General features: G+C 41.8%; 1 protein-coding gene and 1 long non-coding RNA gene across 6 annotated transcripts in view; both read left to right on the forward strand.

The window, feature by feature from the left end:
- plxdc2b (plexin domain containing 2b) overlaps positions 1-22,028 on the forward strand; it is a 69,481-nt gene that overhangs the window by 5,652 nt on the left and 41,801 nt on the right. The window lies entirely within an intron of this gene.
- Positions 4,858-10,920, forward strand: LOC133470009 (uncharacterized). Of its 4 annotated transcripts, none has more exons than XR_009785833.1 (5): positions 4,858-7,128; positions 7,360-7,501; positions 7,873-7,985; positions 8,103-8,189; positions 8,288-10,920. It is a non-coding gene; the product is annotated as an uncharacterized LOC133470009 (long non-coding RNA). The 4 variants fall into 4 exon arrangements; XR_009785834.1 differs by having other exon boundaries at positions 4,858-5,777; positions 7,039-7,128; positions 8,103-10,920; XR_009785832.1 differs by having other exon boundaries at positions 8,103-10,920.

A 22,028-nucleotide genomic window follows, 5' to 3' on the forward strand; every position in this document is an offset into this window, starting at 1 on the left:
AAAAAGAAAAAGAAAATGCGGAAACAAGGCGAGGTGGCCAGAGTTGGAAGACCAACTCGAGCAATCGATTAATGAACTCCGACCACTGGACATCGGTGTAAACAGGGCGTTCAAAGTGGAGTTGCGAGCGGCGTGGGAGCGATGGATGACAGATGGCGAACACAGCTTTACTAAGACAGGGAGGCAACGCCGGGCGAGTTACGCCACAATTTGTGAATGGATTGTGGATGCTTGGGCTAACGTGTATGCTTGCACTGTTGTTCAAGCCTTCGTATTTGTAAGGAGTCGCACGGGACTGACTCGAACCTGGCGTGTTTGATTGAGAACTTGCCTAGATGTTCATTTCGGATACAGAACATGAGTACTTTGATGGATTTGTGGATGAGGATTGATCAAAAAATAACGTGAGTACATTGTTAAATACAATAAAGTACAAACGAACTCAGTTTTTCCCCCGCTGCCTTTTTAAAAACATTGTTTTAGCGTGCATGCATGCTACCGTATGTTTTAAGATAGCGTATGTTTTACCATGCCTGCACCCAAAAATACGTTGCACCTTATGTATGTGTTAAATACAGAAATAGCCCCCGTAACTGAGACTGCGCCTTTTACTACGGTGCCCCCTATGGTTGTGAAAATACGGTATTTTCAAGCAAGTCTCATCAGAATCAGAATCATCTTTATTTGCCAAGTATGTCCAAAAAACACACAAGGAATTTGGCTCCGGTAGTTGGAGCCGCTTTAGTATGACAACAGACAATCAAATGACAGAGAATACTTTTGGGACATAAAGACATTGACAAAAAACGGGTTGCTCAGCTGTCATGAGATCGTGCAGGTGTGCTTAATGCGACCCACTGAGGGTAAAATTGTAACCTCAGTCGGAGGTCATTTTGAATAGAATGTGATGCTGAATATAACCCTGTTGAGAAGATAACAAGAGGAGAGTTATCTTCCTAATAGGTTTATCTTAAATCCGGACTAATTAAATATAAAAACCCCAAAGAACCGAGCCAATCCAACAGAGATGATGCTCCTACGTAGTTATCCCTTGCTTCACTGAGCAGTGAAAGCAGTCATATACAAATGGTGAAATTTCGCACAGACTTGCTGCACAGGCATGTAGCAACATGCCGTAAACTTTGCGGCTGACAACTTGCTTTGTGGACAGACCCGAGTGGCCCCCTCCTGCCGGGTTCAGGATATGAAGTCTGGATGAGGGGAGGGGGGATCTCGGTTATCCAGCGGGGTGCGTTATCTTCTTTCAGCATGCCTCCGTTTCATGGCAACAAGGCATGTAGTTCTTGGTTCTCCTTCATCGAACGGCTTCTTCAGGCTTAGTGTGGAGGGGGAGGATTATTTCCACATTAAGAGATGCTTTGAGCTACAATGTGCATGCTCAGGATTTTCTAAACAGAATTGTTCAGAATGTCTTTGATTAGGTTCGGGGTTCGAAATGCGAGTTCGTACATTCGCCCTGTGCTTGCGTGGGTTTTATGCGCGTGCTCCTGTTTCTTCCGACATTCCAAAAACATGCATGCCAGGTTCTTTTAAAATTCTACTTCAAGATTGTGAATACTTGTTTGTCCTGTTCCCCCTGATTGACTGGCGACCAGTCCACGATGCATCCTGCCTGTTGAAGCAGGTGCAGTCAGAGAATAAGACACAGGGGGTAGTCTTAATTGGTCATTATTTGCACACGTAATGTCATGTGGATAGGTGCTCCTTAAACTCACTTGAATATTATTAGTATCGCCATACCCACTTTATTAAAAACATAAAAATCATCCAGATTAATTGAAAGAGTTGATTTTCCCAATTAGGGACATTTCTTCTAACGCTGGCCCTAAAGTTGGCCTGCCATGACTCACTTTTTAACGTCTGCAAGTCATTTGCAAAATCCTATCCTCCTTCCTCTCGTTACCATTAGACATAAAATACTTCGTGACAGGTCGACCGAGTATCAAGCGTGAGATCACTCCATCTGGGTTTCGCATCATTGCCTCTTATTTAAGATGTTCGAGCAGGTTTCCGCCGCAGCCGTGGTCGCCCTGTTTTTGATTCTGTTTACCCAAAAAAAAGCTGGGTGTCAGAAATGTAAAATTACAGCCATCAAATCCCAGCTACAGCACGTATGTTGCTTCAACGTGCCATCTTTGAACCCCTCTGAGAGTCGTTTGTGGTTCAGGAGTCTGAAATCCTACGTGCAATAAAAAGTGATGAAGACATAGTAAAAAGCATCATCATCTAAAAAATGACTGTTTGGTCAGTATAGAATGTTTAACTCTGATAGCACTTTAATTTGTCAGCCATGAAAAAACAAAAAGAATAATATATTCTGTAATCTTCAAAAAGTTAAATGGAGGCGACGAGCCTTCTTGGTTATTGACGATGCATTACCTGTAATCCAGGAGACTGAGAGCTGCAAGAAAATGGACTGCTGCAGCAAAGGAGAGACTGTAGAGTATGATATTTTGCTGCCTTAAGTAGAGGCACATCAATGTGTCTTCATTATTGTAATTTCTATGACTTCGCGATGACCAAAATGCCAGACCAATCAGCGACTATGAATACCACCTTGTCAATTGTGTGGAGATGAGTCGGTACTGTCCAGTGGATAAGGGGCATAAGGAGCACTGGCCCTTCATACCAAGACTCTGTCAAGGTAGTCCCCTACAAATAAAAGTGACCTGTTCATGTCTGTCTGGTAGGAGGCTCAAGGTTGGACCAGGCATGGGATCCCCTTAGGTGTCCCTTCAGGTCGTAGAGAGTTACTGGGTATCTGGATTAGCTTTTGTAGCTAGGCCATAAATATACAGCAATCAAATGAAAAACAATAAGTACGGCAGTACTTGAATGTGCCTTGTGACGACGTATTCTTACCCCGCTGCGCCTTTCGTAACCTCGACATGCTGTATGTCCAGACCACTCGAAACCCAGGACTGCCTGTTTCATTTCAATCGTTTCTCAACTCTTGCCCTGGCTGGCGACCAGTCCAGGGTCTACTCCAGCTCTCGACCAAAGTCAACTGAGATAGGCTCCATCTTACCAGCAAGCCTAATGACGACAAGCCCTATAGAAAATGGATAGATGGCTGTTTCTCAGCTCATAGAAAGGCATCTTATTTGACCTCATTGTGTTCAATCACAATGGAATGCGCCTGGATCGATATGCCCTCATCCGGGAAGAGATGTTAGCCGCCAGTATGAATCATTGGATGTACTTTACACTGTAATGTTCGCAAGTATGACAGAGAATATACTGTAGTGCGACTCGTGGCAACCCCAGTGTCTTTAATTCAGCCTGTGACGACCAAGCACATGCTCGCTGCTTTAACTTGAGAACATTTCTCAAGAATGTGTCACTGTCTGCCGGGCCGATTGCCACAGTAAGAAACAGCTCAGATTCATGGGTCCCCCTGGGGAATTTAGCCATGGACATCGTCATCTGTCATTCAATGTGTTTGTAAGAGAACGCCAACATGGTTGTGTGACTCCAGTCCGCAGATGAGTTATGAAGATTGAAAATCTGCAAGGCTCAGTCTGTTCATCGTTTGACCGTTGTGGATGAAGGGCTGCCAGGGAAGGGTGGATAAAGGACGAATCCCAGAGGCAGACTGAGGATTGCAGAGGTCAGGTTTTTTTTTTGCATTTGTGCGTAACTTCGCACAAGCTTGACCATGTGTCTCCTAAATGAGAGCTGCAGCTGTAAACAGCAAAACTTTGGCAGCTTGCTTTCATCCTGTTTACCACAGAATCAAACAACCTTGACAACGCAAGTCCAGACATGTTACAGATGGCCAAAGCAAACCAAAAACAAATTTGTTTTTTTTTACCCGGTGTTGAGGTTGCTGTCTTAGAACAAAGAGCGTCTTTGAGTTATTGTGCTGGGCTGCAAGGTGCAACCTTAGCTTTCTCAGAGAGACGTCTGGTTTCACTGTTCGTCTTCTCCGCGCAGGTAACTGGAGAAGCTCAGACGCAAGCATACCCGGTCGGTGTGTTGTCATGAGTCTATGGTGTTTCTTTGTGCTGGCTGATATCATTGAAGGCCGGTGTGTGGTGGTAGTGATTCAGAAGGTTCACATCATTTCAATGAGCTTCATAGATCACATCAGTAATTTGGCAAGTATGCAAGCCTGGGCCTGGCTGCGTGTGGCATCTCCATCAACAGCAACTATTTGTTATGAATAACTGGGTTTGGTAACATTGACATTCAATGCAGGATCAGTACCCATTACCGCCCACTCTCCAGTGACTCACCTTAATTCTTATTTTGAGAAATTCTTGGAGTCTTACCAGTTCCATTCATCAATATTTTTTGGGCAGTGGAGCCCGTACCAAATGACTTATGGGAAAAGGCAGATGACACACTGCCTGGATTGGTCTTCTCCAAGCAATTTTATCCAAGATGAGACTGATCAGAAAAAGAACAGACCACCGTAGCAAAGTGGGGACTAATCTAATACTGTAGTCGAAACACCATGCCTGGACTGGTCTTCAGTCTATTGCAGGGTGATTGTCAACGGGGTATTGAGTGGGATTTACTCCCTCAAGTCATTTAGTTCTTGCTTTCACCAATTCTTTCTTTAAATTATATACATTACCTCTACGGTTAAGCAGGTATGGATTATGTAAACCTAAACAAGGTCCAAGTACAGTATATTACCTTTCCACATCTCTACTCGGTTTTCACTTCAAAATAGTACAGTGAAAAACTACGAAAATCATTGTTTACCAGAGGAGAACTCCTGTTTTTGCTTCTCAGCTTGTGGCTGTCAGTAAGGAGGTTGATTTTTTCCCAAGAGGAGACTCTCAGCAGCAAAAAAAAAAAAAAAAAAAAAAGACTACTGCTGCAAAATGGACACTGTGGGGGCTAAAACTGAAGTAGAAAGACCCTGCCTGGACTGGGCGTTTGTGAATGGGGCATTGACAGGCAGTAGATCCTATAAGTCAGTTACGTACTATGTGAACCACGACATTTCCTGAAATATGTAGTATTACCTCTTGACAGCAAGCTTGACCATTATCATATCCCCGATTGTGTTGTACAAGCTCAGTAATGCCCGTTATCCTTCACTTTGTCCTGACTCGCTCACCCACATGTAGTAAATTTGCTTTCGGCCCTTGCAAACGCATTTTAATATGACTCAAGTATCAATATATCTTGTTCAGCTCCAACCTTAACCTATTTTTTTGCCTTGACGAACAAGCCAGGGTGAACAAAACATTCTCATTCTCAACTTCAGAGCATCCAATTATAATTTCACTCCATGTTTGCGCAAGTGCCCGTTTGTCAGCAGCTGAGAGGACTATCAAGTACTAATTGACTCCTGATTGAAGGCCTTCAAACACCTGCACTCCTATAGCTCTTATTCCGACGGCAAACAAAATTAGCGTAAGCTGTTTAATTATCCATTCATCTACCCATTTTCTACTCCGCTTATACTCATTAGGGTGAGTATGTTATTGATACCGTTGGGCAAAGGTCCTTCAGTAAAAGGCCAGGGTGTGATTGTCAGTGTGAGAAACCGTCTCTGGGACTGTGCATCATCGCATTAGGAGCCTGCACACTGCCAATTTTGGTGAATCCAAACATAAATAGTCACCTGGATATAATTTGACATCTGCAATGCAATAAACTTACCTCTTGAGTTTTAGCCATCCATTTTCTGGACCGCTTGTCATCCGCCGGGTGTATTATAAGAACAAAATGGGGGAAAACGTGTGCTGGTTGTCACTGGTGCTCGGGAGAGGACTTGAATTCAACGATTCCCTGAGGTATGTTCACGTACTTTTAATACGATACGGCTCGCAAGCAGGCAACAAGACGTTATGTAGCCTAGCAAGCTGTGCTAGCACTAACGGTTGTACGTAAACATGCCAGCGTTCTGTCGAATCATGCTCTAAAGTTTTGGTGTGTGTGATTTAATTGAATTGAATTACAATGAAGTAATTCATTTACAGTAAGCTAGCACCCATTATTTCTGTCATGTTGTAATGTTGGTTTGACCTGACTGATTAGAATACATGACCTAAATAGAGAATACTTTTGAAGATACTCAGTATAGTCTATGAACAAGTCATTTAAATAGACACATTGCTCCATCTTGTGATTGGCTCCAAAAATCTTGATCGCAAAAAGCCTAACTTCTATAGCACTTGTCTTCATTTGGACCATTGTTGAACTCGAGCCTTTCCCAGGTTACTTTGAAAGAGAGTACCCCCTGGACTGGTCACCAGTTAATTGCAAGGCACATATTGACAACCACCCATTCATACTCAAATTTACATTTAGAGTCACATTTACATTTAGAGTCTGCAATGAACCTAGCATGTATGTTTATGGTATGTGGGAGGAAGTACCGAGAAAATCCATGCAAGAACGGGGAGAACATGCAAACTCCACACAGGAGGGTCCGAGCTGTGATGGCAAAACAGTAAATTTTCTCATACTTTACTTTTTATTCCGAATGGCTGGCAAACATTCAGATTTTCTCACTGTTTGTTTATAATCTGTAATTTCAAGTCAAATCTGATGTGATTATGACTTTATTTGATTAAAAGACTATCTAGCTCTCCACTATGACCCCTTGGGAAATTATTATTAACTGTAGAACCAGAACTGACCCCCTCCCACTGTTCTCCTGCATGCCTGTATGTGCGTACACAAGGGCGATAAACACATTGATGCGGGCGGTGTCGGCTGGCGGCCAACAGCAGCACTTGCCAGGAAGCCGCAGACAAACAGCGCGGCTCGTATGCAAACACAAAGACAGGCACAGGCCCATATGGGGGGTCTTAATGGAAGCGAATGCACAATTAAAAGGGCTCATTACATCTTCACCTCATAGTTCAGGCATTTAGGCTCATGAATGCAAAGACAAATTCTGTCACGCAATATTGAAAGACAAAAAAGTATTGTGCCAAAAAGTGAGTGCTGGGATCTAAAAAGCACCCTGGCTAAATCGTAGATTTTTAAGTGATCGTTTTTACAACATACAGCCAAGTCGGAATTTAGAGTTGCGCACCTTTTGTGTAGTAAGATGTTGTGCAGCAACATGCCGGGCAGCCAAATTAAAGACAAGAAGAAGATGCGCAGGTCCCTCTACTAAGATCCAGTAATACTTCTGTGAGTATTGTTGTATGCTCTGTTGGTAAGTGTTGCCACTCCACGTGTTTTAAAGTAGCAGTTGTTTGAAGTTTTATGATTACTGTTATGCGAGTTTCAGTTAGCCTGTATGGCGTTTCACATTATATGTCGGCATTAAGTTCGGTGACATTCGTTAGAATAAATTACAAGGCGTGGCTGAACATTTTTTGTTTAAATATACGTTTTATTCTTTTTTGTTTTGTGTGTCAGTTTTACAGTAAACTTCAACTGAGAGTGATAAACAACTTGAAGCAAGCACGATTTGCCTCTTATTTGGAGAACTGTGTAGAGCGAGAAATTCTTCTTTCCGTTTCCTCAAAGTCCCACTTCTTGACTGAGAGAGTGAGAACAGGTGCTAAATAAGTGTATTTTAATATGTTTCATAAGTTTAAATGTTTTTGACGTGTAAAGGAGGGATAAAACAATGTAAAATAAAAAAAGTGCACAGTTGCTCCATATCGTAGCATTTCATCTCTCGTGATTGGGTCTGGAGCATATGCCCCTTGGATGAACGGTGATGCACTGTAATGTCGCTAAACATTGCTCCATAGAAGCAACATTTGTGCTTCTACTGGTGGGCATCTCCAACTACCATGATCCCTAACGGTAGACAAAAGTAACTGGACACTGGCAGAGTGTTTTCTGCTTAAAATGTGTGCCCACTCATGTCATGGTAACATCTGTTAGACATTTTTCTTCTTTTGCCACTATCCGCCCTTCCAGTAAAAGCGGCACAAAACAGCCAAGGGAACAACGAAAACACACACAGAGTTCATCTTTTGATGCCGGCTGAAATGAGGTCTACTGGGGCACTCTGAAGACATTTCAACTTCAAGGTACTACTGTTGTCTCTCACAGGTGGCCAAGCCTCTGTGCACAAGCATGCTGAGCCCTCCAGGGTGGGTCAGTCTTTCATAGTCGTCTAAATCACTGATACAGTGTTTCCGATACAGGTTCTAACATCCTCTGGCAGATTTGCAGTGACAGGATTGTTGTGTGGGCATGACAGGTAGCACGTCTCTTTCGCAATCAGGCTACAGGTACGTTTGACAGGCAGGCAATGAAAGGCACCCCCTACCTCATCTAACCCCCTCAGTGCAGCTGGGATTGACTATGAGCGCTGGATCTAATCTTCTAGGCACGTATTTCTTCACAACAAGACCTGACTGTGTCCAAGATCATCTGATTCGATGTCATGGGATTAATTGACCTTTGGCTAACACAGACTGACCAATCACAGCACAAGACCGAAAGGAAGTCTGACATGTTTTGTTTTTTCTTGTTTTTGCAAAATCCCAAACTAACCTTGATAAAGCTATAGCACTTGTCCAAATAATTTGAATTGGTCAATTTATTATAATTATTACTATTATCAATATTATTATTATTATAATTATATATTTATGTAATTTCTATTAAACTAGGCGACTATAAACATTTTTGGGGGTATATCAATTGCTCGTTTTTTTGCGGGGGTTTACTGTAATACTATACAGTTGTTAGTTTGTAATCAAAAATGCTATCGTTGTGCTACTAATGTAAGGCATAGTTAGTAGTTACTGTCCTTACATGCTCCCGGTAGCAATGTTGGCCTGTTAATTAATTTTTTTTTTTTCAGTGGTAATTTAAAGCCTGTGAGCTGCGATTAACGGTCCCTCACACACCCTTTTTTTTATGGCGTATCTTTGATCATCAAAATTCGCCCATGTTGTAAGCAAATGAGCTTCCCACTTTAGCATTACCCCTCTGTCAGATTCTTCTTACGACTGGGAGGCTTATTTTGGCGAGGTCCCTAGTAGGAGCTTGTCAGAGATCGAGCCCTGAAATTCACCCAAAATGGACTTTCCAGTTCACGTTTGGGCACTGACCCTTGAGACATTTTCATCTCTCTTTGTTACGATAGACATGCCCACCAAATTTCGTGTTGACTGATGAACTAATTTCAGGAGCTTCTTTTTTCTAACTTTCCATGGGGCGCTACTCTGTTTGGGGGGGGGAGACATGCTGTTAACATGTGTTTGAGACATGCTTTTATCCTTTCACCAGGATAAAAGCATGTGCAAAGTTTGGTGAGAGCTGTTTGTCTTAATCCCTAAAAAGAGCATTAAACAGCTGCAGCTCATTCAGAATGCTGCAGCTCGGTTTCTGACCAGAACAAAGAGGTCAGAGCATATTGCTCCAATTCTAAAGTCTTTACGCTGGATTCCAGTCAGCTTTAGAATAGATTTTACAGTTCTGCTACTGGTCTATAAATCACTAAACGATTTAGGTCCTGAATACATGAATGAAATGCTAATGGCATATCAACTCAGTAGTGCTCTGAGATCGACAAACTCAGGTAAAATAGTGGAGCACGGAGTCCAAAGCAAACATGGTGAAGCAGCATTTAGCTATTATGCTGCACACAAATGCAATAAGTTGCCAACAGAAGTGAGATCGGCCCCAAGGGTGTTTTTAAGTCCAGGTTAAAAACGCTTTTTAGAGCATTTCCACTTTTAAATGCTATTTCTTGCACTGTATGCTGTTTTAATTGTATTTTTTCCATTTGTTTTAAATGTTAATAAGCTGTTTTTTTTCTTTGTTTTTAAATGCTTTTAATCATGTAAAGCACACTGAGTTAACTTGTGTATGAAATGCGCTATATAAATAAATGTGCTTTGCTTAATCTTTATTTGTTTCAGTTTGATATGGTGGATGTAACATTCAAAGGGCATTTTGCACAGCCTGCTGTCCGCTTCTGTTGGAAATGTCGCCGTTTATTAACTTTGACTGCTTTTGACTAACTATTTGCGCTTTTAGAAAATGAAACAATTGGTGGAGATTGGCTTTCCGAAGAACTTTTTGTCCACTGTCTAATTTCTGGCCCGCTGCGAAAGAACGGAATGAGAGGAACGAGACATGGGAATACCATGTGGGACTGCACATCTGTCCTGAAGACATAAACAGGTCCGGCCTTGTCAAGAAGACAATGAACAAAAGTGGATGATTGAGAGCGACTGGAGTTTTCAACAACAACACGATCCACTAACTTTCCAAACAAGATTGTAGCCATTTATCAGACAAGGAACCTGAAGCGGGGTACTTCACACATACTGATTTTTAACATCTTAACCAATTTTTACAATGTGATGTCATTGTAAAAATCGTGCAAAGAAAACAAATCAAGTGTGTTCGTTGTAGTGTTCGGTGTGCTCGATTAAAAAATCAGGACATGCCAAACGATACAGTCATACACAGCTGGCTTTTCTTCTCCACCGCTCAATTGGCTGGATCTTGTTGATCACTTGGCCCCGATGCAAGCAGACAATGCATAAAGTGAAAATAAATTCTTCACTCACAAAATATTTATTGGGTTATTCTTCCCGACTTAATCTTTCTAGATAACTAACGAATAAATATGAGCTCTTGCCAAACACGTTTAATACTTGGCTGAGGTAATATAAAACATCTGCACAACTTTTATGGGATGCAAGTTTTAAAAGTCAAAGTTAATCGTCAAGCTGTGTAGAGATTATCACACAAAAATCCACTCGCAGGGCAACAATCAACATTTATCAAGTGTCAGCCGCATCTTGCGAATTCCCTGAAAGATGATGATGTGCATGTTTATCCCGTCTTCTTACCTTGATGGAAATTGTGAGCTTTTACTAGTGGAGATTTTTTTCCCCTTGAGCTCTGGATCGTATCAGCCACCTACATTTATTGTTGTATTGAATCGTGCACATGGGGTTTCATTATAGATAAGGTGCTTCTTCGTGTGCTGGAGGGATTTCTTATCAAATACAAGGTCAAATAAACAATGTATCTGCTCTAGACTCAGTATGTTATCTATTCTTTTCAATGGGTCAAACCAATATTAATCCTGAAAATGAGTGGAAAAATCATTTGTTTTTGTTTTCTTAGATTGATAGTTGTGCAAAACACAAAAGCGCTTGGATAAAAGTGGAGAATCGTTTCAGCTCAATGAGGCAAGGTTAAATGTGGACAAAATGTCCATCTGTTGGACTCTCGAGGGAATGCACAATTTTTATATTTTATTCACATCTTTTAATCTTTGAAACAGGTTGGATTGCACTGTTTTGACAACTGTTTGTTGTACCGTTAGCCTCATTGTAGCTTGCTAACTAGCTTGGATAAAACTGGAGAAAATGCCCTCATGTCGGACTAAATGTTATTTACCAAAAAAATAAACTTTTGTATATTTGTTTATTCCTTTTCAACTTTTTTATTTCTGAAATAGAATTGAATCCCACTGAAATTAGCATTTATGCAATATTTTGTGACTTCTTCGCAAAGGATGGACAAAATTGTAACTAAATTTCCTCAATCAATAAATCGTTATTTGTCGCTATTTTGTAACTTCCATCCATCCATTTTCTGAGCCGCTCATCCTCGCAAAGGGTCGCGGGAGTGCTGGAGCCTATCCCAGCTATCATTGGGCAGGAGGCGGGGTACACCCTGAACTGGTTGCCAACCAATCATAGGGCACATAGAAACAAATAACCATTCGCACTCACATTCATACCTACAGGCAATTTAGAGTTGTCAATTAACCTAGCATGCATGTTTTTGGGATGTGGGAGAAAACCGGAGTGCCCGGCGAAAAGCCACGCAGGCACGGGGAGAACATGCAAACTCCACACAGGCAGGGCCGGGGATTGAACCCCAGTACTCAGAACTGTGAGGCAGACGCTCTAACCAGTCGTCCACCGTGCCGCTAGTTTGTAACTTAGTTTATTTAATTTCGTCTTCTACTACTAGTCTTTCTTTGTAATTTCGAGCAGTCTGGATACCTTGTCGCTTCATGCTGCCTCTCACAGATCAGTCTTAATCAGTGCCCATCCATAATATAATGGGGCCATTTCAGGCCCGTTCCAGTGGAATCCTCAAAAGATGCTACAACATCAGTTAGAATAAACCTCTTTCTTCCTTTTCAGACTATCATCTTGAGGGTATCAAAGGTATTTATTCCTTTGCAAAGTGGGTCAGTGTTTACTGACTGTCAGAAACTGACTCGCACAGTGTCTGTTGTCTCCTGGGCACATTATATGCTGCTTGAACACGTCGACAGTGACTTGTCTTACATTTAAGTGTGTCTGCCACTTACCTTGCAAGGACAGGGTGTAACGCCTAACAGTCTAGCGTCTCTGTGAGTGTCTGTGTTTCGAGTCCATCATCAACTGTTTAGCAGCCTTGATTTATGATAACCGGCTTAAGCTTGTCACTCAAAACGAGAGCTGAACATTTTAGCGTGAATGCGGCCGGGCGAGATTACTGGTCAAGGTCATCTAGTTCAGTGACAAGATCAAGGAGCTGGACGTGTTGGAGCAGGTTTTTACGTGAGCCCCAGCAGATGAGGTCATAAATATGTTGTGGGAGAGATTGATTAGAGGGAACGACAGCGGAGCACGCAACTCAAGTGTTTTCACAGACTCCACCAAAGGAACCAGAGGTGTTATTGAACACTTTTTCTACTGCGTCGCTTGCTTAGCGCGGCGGGGACAGGTCTCTGCGAAACTTAGGATGACTTGTCTTCCATTGCTTTCTGTTAAAACAAGGGTGTCAAACTCGTTTTATTTTATCGTAGGCCACATCAGCGTTACAGTTGCACTCCTGCATTCGATTATAATCGTTTTTTTTTTTTTTACCAACAAACCGATAGCTATCTTTCAACAAATAAGAATATGTCCAGTTGTTTTGATTCAACCTTTGCAGATTACCAGGCCCTGGATGGCTGAGAATATACACACACTGATATTTATCTTTATGTTCATCTTTGTGTACCTGCCAAGTTGGAAAAAATGGCAGTTGACTCCAACCATTCACACAGAACAGCGACATGGGAAAAAAGATGGGTTTGATTGTATAAAGGTTTGAAAGGAGTGTCTGATAGGACATCTCAAACTGTGAAATTTGCAGGTTGACTTCAACCCATGCCCATTTACATCTTAATACTTTTCACACCGAACAACAACAGTGGCGAAAACTGGCAAAAAGGGGCTTCTAATACGACCCTCCAAGTTGGAAAAATTACAGCGAACAGGAGCATGTAGATTCCCAGTTTCATTTAGAGGTCTTCAATAAAACTACACGGTAGGATTAGGATGCCACGATATAGCGGGGGAATCCGCAAATGAAAGTAGAGTATGTTCCAATTAGAAATCCACAAGTAGCTGGGGACGCAATACAGTGGCTGACTGTTTGTTTGTTATTTTAGCCGTATTACTTCCACCAAGAATGTTAATTTTCAATTGTTACTAGTAAATTATCAACACTATGTACAACCCCAATTCCAATAAAGTTGGGACGTTGTGATTTGCCAATCATTTTCAACCTATATTTAATTGAATAAACTACAAAGACAAGATATTAAATGTTCAAACTGATAAACTTTGTTGTTTTTAGCAAATAATCATTAACTTAGAATTCTATGGCTGCAACACGTTCCAAAAAAGCTGGGACAGGTGGCAAAAATGACTGAGAAAGTTGAGGAATGTTCATCAAACACCTATTTGGAACATCCCACAGGTGAACAGGCTAATTGGGAACAGGTGGGTGCCATGAGTGGGTATAAAAGGAGCTTCCCTGAATTGCTCAGTCATTCACAAGCAAAGATGGGGTGAGTTTGACCTCTTTGTGAACAAGTGCTTGAGAAAATAGGTGAACAGTTTAAGGACAATGTCCCAGCTTTTTGGGATTGTGTTGCAGCCATAAAATTCAAAGTTGATGATTATTTGCTAAAAACAATCAAGTTTATCAGTTTGAACATTCAATATCTTGTCTTTGTAGTGTATTCAATTAAATATAGGTTGAACATGATTTGCAAATCATTGTATTCTGCTTTTATTTATGTTCAACACAACGTCCCAACTTCATTGGAATTGGGGTTGTATAGCACTACTGAAGGGGTGTGTCATGAACCAAATAAAAACCCATTCAGATTTGGTGTTGACTTTTAAAAAACATTTTTTTTTTTTTTATACAATTTCACTGACAGATTTTATGAACTTCTATCTTGCGTCCCCTTAATTATGCATGGATGTTAACTAAATAAAAAAATATGCATGAAGTGGGTGTCTATGAAATTCTATTCAAAATTCTCGCATACACATGCAGGCATGATGGGAAATCAGTTAGAGAATGAAACTGCGTCACAAACCTCAGCATGACCAGTCTTGTTGGGCTTTTGTCTGCTTGCCAGACAGTAATGGACATTTTTGTGTGCTTTATGGTGTGAGTTTACTTACTATCGGTTTCTATGGCCATTTACCCATGTTTGTTTGTTTTATTAAGAATGCTTTACCACATTCACTGCACGCAAAACTCCTTTTTATTTCATTCCTTTACAGTTGTTTTATTGTTGTCTGTAAGTATTTGCTCTAAAAATATCCGACTCAGTCTGAATTCTGCCTCATCTTTCCTTCTTCCGGCTGTCTTTTGCCTACGGGGCCCCTGAGTATGATCAATGGGATCCCGAAGAAGAAGAACGTAGGGGGGCCCATGGGTGCCGATGGCAGGCTGCCCGGAGGCATGGCAGCGACAGTGGGGAGGGACATAACGATTGAAAGTCCCCAAAATAGGATGCTGCAAGGCAAAGTGAGTGAAGGGTTATGGACTTGGGACGAAGAACTATAGTGAGTTGATGCTGAGAGTTGTTCAACCCCAGAAATGCATGGAAGTAGGTTGAGTAGAAATAAAACACCCTGCAGGACTTCGTGCTTCAAAGTCGATTTCTTTGATTCTTTGGTCTAAAACAGGAAAGCCTCAACTACACGTATGAACCGCTAACAGGCTGATTAAGGGGGGCTTGTTGACTCAGAGCCAATGCAAAGGCAGCCTTAGTCTTCAGCCTTCGTCGTCCTCCCCCACGGGAAAATCAGGACAGTTTGTAAGTGGAGCCTGAGACTTCCAACAGCATCAATATCCCTATGCCACTCTTCCCCTCCTTCATCATCACCGACAGAGGGACCAGCTAACTCTCATCTTCAATGACTGTCTGTCGAGTATGAAGAGGATAAACCAAAAGGCAAGGAGGGTTTTTGAGAACAAGATCATTTGCATTCCATCCCGGTGTCTCTTAGGTTGTTTGTCAGAGAGCTCCTTAGCTGTCACTTTCCATTAAAGACTCAGCGTGGCCATGTTCAGCCCCATAAGGCATTCCTGTGTCCTCATCATAAGATCACGAAGCATATTTGCAAAAGGAATAGTCAACTCGGCAGCATGGCGGGCAGGTGGTTAGCAAGTCTGCCTCACTGTTCAGAAGCTCTGGGTTCCAATATCTCACTATGAGTTCGCATGTTCGGCATGTGCTTGTGTAGGTTTTCTCTGGATATTCTCGCTTGCTCTCACAAAAATCTGCATGTCAGGTTCCTTGAAAACTCCATAAACTGTCCTTTGAATGTGAGTGTAAATAGTTGTTTGACTGTACAGTATGTGCCCTGTAAACCGGCGACCAGTTGAGGGTGTACACTGTCAGCTGGGATAGGATCCAGCTCACCTGTGACCCTTTTATGTTGGCAGAATGCAAACCCTCTAACCTGTGTGGTGAGTCCCTCATGGCCTTCAAGTCTAGTGCTTTAAACCCTCAAAACAACTAATAGGGTGCATTAGTGTGGCTTGTACAAAAATGGACTCATACTGTTTCTGTCGGAAGGCCAACAGTGAAAAAGAAGAATATAAGCTGCAAATTGGTAGGTATTAGAGGGTGGGCTGGAACAATAGTAGGAACATGCAGGAAGAAATGCGAGAGTTCCGCACTAGTTCATATTTCTTACTTTCCCCCTTGGCTGCATCCCAGAATGCAAAGCACACCTGGCGAGGAGCTGATTATATACAGTGCACCTGGTTGTTGGGTTGGATTAATTTTGATTTAGGCCGTCTGCCCTTAAGACTCATAGGCCATTTCCACCCAACATTTGAATGCATCTCCAGTGACCGATAGTGATAGACCCTCACTGTGTTTGTACCTTGGTTGTGAACGTCAGGGGGGAGCAGCAATGGCAGAAATGCCATGACCTTATGGGAAAGTAGCCGGACCTGTCTGAGTGGGTTCCGGTCGACTTAACGACACACTAGAGTGTGAACACATTTGCCCGGGTGGAGAGCTAAGAGGCTGCATGCTTTGGCCCCCACCCACAGGGCCCGTTTCCCCCTCGGTCCAAAAGCAGATTTGCCAAAAAGACACAGTTAATACACTGGCTGGTCAATCAATCTCCACCTGCAGGACAAGAATAAGCCTGTCCGCACAGCAGCGAACAGGCACAGGCATGCTCTTGGTCTCGAAAGCACTGCTCGAATCGATTCCTATTAGAAGGACACACATGTAAAAGTGGTCAATGGCCAAAAGCACCAAAGTCTGAGCCATGACCTCGATTTTGCTAGCAGCCTACGAAATGTTGTCTTCCTTCAGGAATAAACATATGAGTGCTGTCCGATGACATGTTAGACTTTGTTATTCAGGAATTTACAACTACAGTATGACCGTTATTAGATACGCAGTGGTATAGTGGTTAGCACATCTGCCTCACAGATCTGTGGTCCAAGGTTCCTATCTCAGCTCCGTCCTTCCTGTGGGGAGTTTGCATTTTGTCAACGTGCTCGTGTGTTTTTTTTGCCACGTACTCCAACTTCCTGCCACATTCCAAAATCAAGTTCCTAAGGACTCTAAATTGTCCATTGATATGAATATGACAGTGAATGGTTGTTTGTCCATTTATGACCTGTGATTGGCTGGCGACCAGTCCAGGGTCTCAGCCAGTCAGCTGGGATAGACCTGTGACACTAATGGATGGAAGAAAAAGGATGGATCGATAGAGTGACCATAATTAGGCCGTTTTAGCACCAGGAACATAAATCTATCTACCTTTTCATAGCAATCACATTATATGTATGCTAAAGTTTTAAAATGTTGCAAGTTACAAACTTCTTTCCGTGATACGTAGCTTTCATTATGAAATATTTACGAGACATACAGTATGTCCTGTTGATGTTCCCAACAACTTGTAATTACTAATTACTCATATAATTAATAATTCAGGGAAAATTTCAAGGAAAATATACCTTTCTTATTAGTCATCTGCTGATGACTGCAATGTTCATCATTATCCATGGTTGTTGGCACTTGGTTCACTCAAACAAAGTCGCTTTGGTTCTCATCTTGACAGTCTTTTAAATGCATTGTGAAATTTGTCAATGTTTTTTGTGTTTTATTATTTATTTATTTATTTATTTATTTTTGCAACATTTTCATGAGAGCGAGTCACAGTTGTTTTTTTTTTAAGTTGACCTTCCGAGGTCATAGTGCCGGCTTTTGTACTGTATATTCACAAAAGACCATTTCCAATTTTCAGCTCTGTTGAGCAACGTTCTAAGCAGACTATGGGAACGGTGAACGCACAGATGTGTGACTGTGTGTGTTTTCATAGTGAGATTTAAGTCTGACTGAGCTACAGCCCCCACCCCCTGTCTTGTCCTAATGCCATTTTATAGCTCAGTTAGCCTGTGACCTTCAAGAAAATAGTAATATCGCCACCGGTTTGTGGGCAGCAGGAACAATAATCTCTTATAGAGCAAGCCCAGTGTCCAATGATGCATTGCTCCGGTACCTTGATGCTGAATTGTAAGGCTCAGAGTAGAAAAATGGAGCTGAGCCAACAGTAGTGCTTCATGGTCCTGCAGTCAATCACTCAATCTTCTGAAATAGGAGAAAGACGATGTGCCTGACTGGAATCCTAAATACCTAAAAGCCTGTGTCATCCAGGACACCAACACCTCCTCCTTTTTGCCCGGTTGTTTGGTGTCTTTCCCTGAACATTTTCATCTTCCTCCACTGACCAAGTGGCTAACCACCAATTACATGAGGGAAGCCACAGTGGTGACAGCGGGCTCCTCATCCGGCCCGCCGAAACCTGTGTTTTGGGTTTCTGTCGTCCACGTGCCTGGTTTACTTTGTATCCAGCATATTGGCTTGTTTCATCCAACTGCATAAATCATGCAGATGACAAAATCTAAATCCTTTGTTTTTTAGCATCTTTTGTGCTCTTCCTGTATTGCACTAAGATGCAACCAAAGCTCTGGCTAATAGGAAAGTCGTTTACTGAGGTAACAGAGGGTAGTGATAGAATGGGGAGCGTTCAAATTCGTGTTATGTCGCCGCCGCAGTAACGGAACTCCATTGTAAACCGAAGACCCGCCGTACCATCTCACCAATGGCACCTTATAGCCATCCCTCAACTGGTCCACACTCGAGCAAAGAAAGAAATATGCAACTAGTTCGGTACTAGATGGCTGTTATTTTTCCCATGACTTTTTGTGAAAGATCAGACGCAATGATATTGCGGACAGCATTACCGAATTACTATTCCATAAGATTGCTCTGATGTTGTCTATAAGCTTCTGTCAGCCTCCTTGTTTTGTTGAGCAACTTTTACGGTACTTAATGGGGGTCCTCGCTTTATGATTGTCCTGTTATAGGACATTGTAATGCTCAGTGACCGGCATACTTACTGTCTTTCATTTGATTGTTTTATATTTATGGCCTAAAAGTGTTTTTTATACAAATGTATACTGTCATTATGACTTTACTACTGCGATCGTGTAGGTTAGTGTTAGACTATGGCACGCTCTGACTTCTCTGTGTCTGTTCTGACACTCCTTGCCAACTTAGGAACAGACCTATCATAAACCAATCACTTGTTGTTAGGTAGAGTTCACGGGTTGCGATCAATTTCCCGATGGAAACAGGATGAGGAAGTCAGATAGACACACACTCAGAACATTCGTTTTAAAAGGGCACTATAAGGGATACATTTGCATTTTTAATAGCAATTCAATCACTTTTTATTCTATGTAGTATTTAACTATAAAATGAATCTTATAAATAAAAAATTGCACCATGTGTTGGATCTAATGGATGTCATGAAGCATCCCCTTTATTTCAAAACGAGGTACTTCTTTTGCCAGCCTTGCATAAATATCATGACTCTAGTACCCACTCATAATTAGAAATCACTGGATTGGAGTTTTACAGCAATGGTGCTCTCCAAATGTATGTGCCAATACCCGATTATATTGTTGTCCATTAATCTCTAAAAAGCCTGTAATAGTTCAACAAAAAGCTGAAAAGCCGACTGGTTAGAGCGTCAGCCTCACAGTTCTGAGGACCCGGGTTCAATCCCCGGCCCCGCCTGTGTGGAGTTTGCATGTTCTCCCCGTGCCAGCGTGGGTTTTCTCCGGGCACTCCGGTTTCCTCCCACATCCCAAAAACATGCATTAATTGGAGACTCTAAATTGCCCGTAGGCATGATTGTGAGTGCGAATGGTTGTTTGTTTGTATGTGCCCTGTGATTGGCTGGCAACCAGTTCAGGGTGTACCCCGCCTCCTGCCCGATGACAGCTGGGATAGGCTCCAGCACGCCCGCGACCTTAGTGAGGAGAGGCGGCTCAGAAAATGGATGGATGGATTTTACCCATCAATCTAACACACTGTGTCTAGGCTTCCTCTTTGCGGCACCACTTATTCCCGAAGTACCACGAAGGCACCCTTTTTTAAATTGGACATGCTCTATGGAGTGTAATTACCATTTTCCAAGCTGAGAAATGTTCCTCTATTTCCTTGCTCATTTTTTCCGATGTGGTTGGTGTTATGCCAGCGCGAGCAAAGTGCTATTTAATCAAAAGGTCAGATTGTTATGTTTTTTACATCTGATTTATGATCCCAATTGTGTCGGCAGGGGTAAAGGTCAGTATTGTTGTTTACACAGGATTTTTCATGGCTCAAATAGAGGCAGAGGTGGTACCTTTCCAACTCTTTTTTGCGAGGTACTTTAATGTATTTTATTTTTCACTAACCTTTCCATCCATCCATTTTCCATACCGCTTATCCTCACAAGGGTCTTGAGGATGCTGGAACCTATCCCAGCTGACTCTGGGTGAGAGGCGGAGTACACCCAGCCAGCCAAACTGGGGTAACCGGAGAAAACCCACGCTGGCGCGGGGAGAACATGCAAACGCTACACAGACAAGGCCGGATTTTAAACCGGGTCCTCAGAACTGTGAGGCAGATGTGCTAACCAGTCGTCCACAATGTTGCACTAACGATTTATTTTTCCAAAAACACTTGGTGCCACCTCGCCATGAAAAATATTTGCTTATATCACAAGACATCTCTGAAAAGCTAAAAACACAAAGTGAACGCTGATAGTTAAGATGTGATATCAGAATCAGAATCATCTTGTTCCTGGTGGTCATGTTTCCATTTTTATTTATTTTTTTACCTGTTTGATAATCCAGTTAAAAATAATCCAACTGGTGCAATACTGGTCAGATAATAACATATTTTTTATTTTTTAAAATAGAAAATCAAAAAGCACACAGACACATTTTCCCTCTTTTCCCCCTCCCTCAACCACCCACCCGAACTTGGGGCACAGACACAGGTACAAAAAAATAATTACATATTTTTTAAAAGGTAAATAAAAACAGCAAAAAAAAAAAAACCTTAAAAAAATAATAATTTTAGAGCTTTTAGAGCCGGATGTGGCCTGAAATTAGGCAGAGGTGCCCGCCCCCAAATTTTTATATGCAGGAAAAACTCTGCTGTTTACATGGTGTTCTCTTTTCTCTCCGTCTCGACTTTAACCCTGTTTTCGTTGTGGTTGTTGCATAATATTTAATATTTACACTACAATATCCACCGCAAGTGTGTTCTTCTGTGGGAAAAAAGCAGCGTTTATCTGCCGCTCCAATCTGAAGCCCCGAGGAGGTCTGTGGTGGGACAAAACGTGACTAATCGTCCATGAAAACAGAAACGCTGATCTAGAGACCACCAGGAATTTAAAGTGCCTGTGCACTCAGCGAGTATAGCAGGATACACAGATGCCAAAAATCGGGCGAAATATGAGGAATGAGCGGGACGACTAATCGATTTCGAATTAATTTTTCACGATTCAGTTGACTCGTGTCTTTAATTTTCCCCTGAAGAAATAGACGCCGTGAGAGGAATAATTTTCACTTCGTTTTCTGTATGGCAAGAACGGAATCCTCTCACATTTGATCGGTTAAGATTTCAAAAATCGATGTGTGCCGAGTACCCCGCTTTACCCTTATGTGCTGTTATACAAATTCATATGTTTTGTGTTGTAATTGTTTTGAATGCTGCCATCACCTGCAAGACTGGTGTTGATGTGCAGACATTTTGGGCTTTGTGCAGGTGCCATCTCACTTCTTACCAGCTATTTAACTTTTCCTTTATGTACTTGCCTAATGATAGAGTAGGCTTTTATGTGAGTGAGTGTGTTATAAAAGCAAGCTACGGCATGTTTTAAAAGCACACTTTTGTGACATTTGTCCCTCCGCTCACTTCATAAATGCACTTAAAAGCTCACCGGTCTATTTATATACTAGGAATGTTAACAGTACTTGTATGTGGTGTGATACAGGGTGTACTAAGTTCCAACACGGAACATATTAGGTAAAGGACAGGAAGTGTAACTGCCTCGCGCTCTAGCCACACTTAACTAAACTTCATGTTGGTTATGTTTTTGATTGAGATGACAATAAAGTAATTGACAATACAAAGACCGGTTTTGGAACCATTGAAAGTACATTAAAGTACTAGTAACGCAAGTATTGATATTGAATGCAAAGTGGCTAATGAGGAAGACAGTATTGTCTGTTGTGACAGAGCAAGACTGAATTGCTTAATCCAAGTAATAACTTGACTCGCTTTCTTGATATTTGCCACGGTAACTTGGGACTTGCTTAAAGGTTAAGACTTGAATCTTCCTTATGACTTGCATATGCAAAATACTAAAGACTTTAGTAATAATTTTACCATAGCGTTTCATACACTGAGGTAATAACAATTTTACAGTGTTAAG

The sequence above is a fragment of the Phyllopteryx taeniolatus genome, chromosome 20, assembly GCF_024500385.1.
Source record: "Phyllopteryx taeniolatus isolate TA_2022b chromosome 20, UOR_Ptae_1.2, whole genome shotgun sequence".
In the NCBI taxonomy this organism is placed as follows: domain Eukaryota; kingdom Metazoa; phylum Chordata; class Actinopteri; order Syngnathiformes; family Syngnathidae; genus Phyllopteryx; species Phyllopteryx taeniolatus.